The sequence below is a fragment of the Oncorhynchus tshawytscha genome, linkage group LG12 (assembly GCF_018296145.1).
Source record: "Oncorhynchus tshawytscha isolate Ot180627B linkage group LG12, Otsh_v2.0, whole genome shotgun sequence".
In the NCBI taxonomy this organism is placed as follows: Eukaryota; Metazoa; Chordata; class Actinopteri; order Salmoniformes; family Salmonidae; genus Oncorhynchus; species Oncorhynchus tshawytscha.
The window spans coordinates 67,150,155-67,153,911 of NC_056440.1; positions in this window are offsets into that span (position 1 = coordinate 67,150,155).

Sequence of the window (3,757 nt, forward strand, 5' to 3'; positions counted from 1 at the left end):
TTAACTACCATTGTGCGGCCAGTAAAAAGAGTGGCACTAACAATGCAGTGAAGTATGCATGGCCCAGTGTGCGAGCTCTGAGCTTTTACAGGGTGCTTTCAGGTTGCTGGGAACACACACAAACCCCTGCTGAATCTGCTTTTGAGCCCAGGGAACAAGCAATGGAGGGGTAATCCCACATCCAGCAGATCCCCACTTTATTCACATTTATAGGCACATACATATCCCTTTTTAAAATGACAAGAGTGTTAATCCATTCTAGATCCACTGTCAAGAGTCAGTGTGTAGCAGGTAGGACGGAGTCAGGCGCAGGACACAGAACTCAGTAATAACATACTTTACTTGGAAAATCACAAACAAATACCATACAGGGAAAAATATTCCAGCTCGACACAACAGAGCAACTACTTAACAAAGAACAAACACATACCAAACCATGAGGGAACCAGAGGGTTAAATAGGGAATACATTATAACGTAATGGAAACCAGGTGTGTTAAATCAAGACAAAACAAATGGAAAAAGAAACGTAGATCGGTGGCGGCTAGAAAGCCGGTGACGTCGACCACCGAACGCCGCCCGAACAAGGAGAGGCACCAACTTCGGCGGAAGTTGTGACTTCCACAATGCATCAAAATAGTATATTCTGACTTTTAACTGAATCAAAATGTTAATCTTTCAACAAATCCTGAAAATAAAGATTGTGGTGTACTCATGCCCTTGTCAGTGAGTAGCATACCCTCTGATTGGTTATCACAGACAAACTGGTGTCATCTATACTACAGAGATTAAAGTAAAAGTCCTGGCACACCCCTAAACACATTTTATGTGTTTACTATCACATGCATTCATAACACTGAACTCAACCTTTTATATGAGTGCACTGTTGTGGGCATACAGCATTCACAAGGTTTTATAAATAATACCTATTTCAGACAGTAACACTCACAGTGCAAGATTGCAGTATATCAAAAATAAGTAACTATAATGGAGCACAGTGTTCTGCTCCCTCTGCTCTACCATGGCCTTGGGAAAGGTACAAAGCAACACTTCTTTGATTGAGCTGACACATTGTCAAGTTGCTATAATGTCCCAGCAGCATCCCTGACAGAAAGGCTTTAGTTAGGAGCCGAAGGGCAGAGTGTTCCCCCTACATAATCCAGGACCTAGGCCAGGATGCAGAAAAACACAGGATATCCCTCTACCCCAGCTGTAACAACACACGGGTGGTGACATCGTTCAAACAGACACATACTGGCCACAACCACAAGTGAATAAAATCAACGCTCAACACCACATCCTTTATAATTATTTACTTCAGTCTACCTTAGTTAGAGGGTACTGTGAGCCAAGGTTGATGTGGCCTCATAGTTTTATGGTCCTGTTTTCAAATGACTTCCATTCATGTGTTCTCCCTGAGGGAAAAGTAAATATGGTATAAGAGGGGAAGTCGAGATAGGCAATCGGGACTAAATAGAAGCACAAAGATGACCAAGGTCCTTCCAGGAACAGGTCATATCCTGTGTGATATCAAGTTAATGGTATTCAACACCATGTATTCTGTCTTCAAGGAAAGTGAATAGCATCACAGGTCACTCAAGCTTTTCTCCGGCAATGAATAAGCCTTAGTTTGTTTCACCAGCAAGAAGGTATGCATTACAATAGAGACGCTCTCCAACAAAAGGCACATAGACTAGTGTCTGCCTAGTAAAGACAGGTTTGTGATGGCTTGGGAGAAAAGCTTGCAGTGGAAATTAAAACTTGCTGCTTGAGGAGCACTGGCATCTCTCCAGTCACCATAAGATGCCAGCAATCAAATCTTGTCTTGTCCTTCGGGACATGGAAACAGAAACCTTTTTAAATGGAGTCTCTATTGCCAAATGATAGGATTTCAGGGGTGTTTGGCTTTAATAGAGAATTAAATAGGCCAGTGCAGTGAGAAGGCAGTCACAGTAGAGCTTTGAGGGACACTGGCCCTTTGTGTCAAAAAAATGGAACCAGAGAATTAACATTTACTGTCACAAAACTCCAAGCCTCCCCAGAATGTGGCATTATTACAGTTTAGCACTTCGCCAGAAGGCCAGTGGCTTCAAAAGAAGGGAGTGGGATGACACAATGTCAAATTCCACACACAGTACTCTATTCTGATCTTAAATGGTTGATATGAGGCCAACCCAGAGTGATTATAATATCAAAAGACCCTTCAGAAACTCATTATAGTAGGACAAAACACTGACATTGAGCATAGTGCTTCTTTTAACTCTTGGACGAAAGCCAGACCTTGGGGAATCATGCTGCCTGGTCGGGCTGGAGGAAAATCACAGGCAAATGACTGGGCTTTGAATGTCAGAGCTGAGGTCAGATCCTGCTGGAGGGAGAGTGACCAGTGCCACTTGCAACCTGAGCAGACTACGCCACAGGAGAGTAAGTCCATGTTAAATACTTTGCCTGTACTTGCCAGTACTCCCTACTCTGTTGGATGTTGAAAAGCAATGTACCAACACAAAACAACCTATTGAGTGGAGAAACCACATATTTCCTAAGTCTCGGTGTGAGCGAGTTAGCTTTCTACCTCTGGTCTTAAAGCTGAGGTACATCACAGTCTTGAGCACACTGACCCTCTACTCCACACTCCTGGGGGTATTTGTTGGAATCCCCAAAGCCTTGCATGCATTTTGGCAAAGTAGGCTCCCTCCCCACCAGCTCAGCTCTGCAAGGCAGTGACGCAGCAGAGGAACAATAGGCCCATGAATTCAGGCTACAGCCTCACAGCAGAGCGCTATCATCAACTGAGGAAACACACTGCCTCCTGTGGGACTCTTTACCTTCAAACAGCCAACAGCCCTGAGGAGGTGCTCACCAGGCCACATGGCTTCAATGACTACACACAAAAAGAAGTCAGTCACAGAGAAAATAAATACAGGCAGGAATCACTCAAGTGGAGGGCTAGAAGCTGGGGGATGGAGCTGCCACAGTGTCTCCTGACCCCTCCTGTCTCAGCCTCCAGTATTTATGCTGCAGTAGTTTATGTGTCGGGGGCTAGGGTCAGTTTGTTATATCTGGAGTACTTCTCCTGTCCTATTCGGTGTCCTGTGTGAATCTAAGTGTGCGTTCTCTAATTCTCTGCTTCTCTCTTTCTTTCTATCTCTCGGAGGACCTGAGCCCTAGGACCATGCCCCAGGACTACCTGACATGATGACTCCTTGCTGTCCCTAGTCCATCTGACTGTGCTGCTGCTCCAGTTTCAACTGTTCTGCCTTATTATTATACGACCATGCTGGTCATTTATGAACATTTGAACATCTTGGCCATGTTCTGTTATAATCTCCACCCGGCACAGCCAGAAGAGGACTGGCCACCCCACATATGCTCTCTAATTCTCTCTTTCTTTCTCTCTCTCGGAGGACCTGAGCCCTAGGACCATGCCCCAGGACTACCTGACATGATGACTCCTTGCTGTCCCTAGTCCATCTGACCGTGCTGCTGCTCCAGTTTCAACTGTTCTGCCTTATTATTATACGACCATGCTGGTCATTTATGAACATTTGAACATCTTGGCCATGTTCTGTTATAATCTCCACCCGGCACAGCCAGAAGAGGACTGGCCACCCCACATAGCCTGGTTCCTCTCTAGGTTTCTTCCTAGGTTTTGGCCTTTCTAGGAGTTTTTCCTAGCCACCGTGCTTCTACACCTGCATTGGTTGCTGTTTGGGGTTTTAGGCTGGATTTCTGTACAGCACTTTGAGGTATCAGCTGAT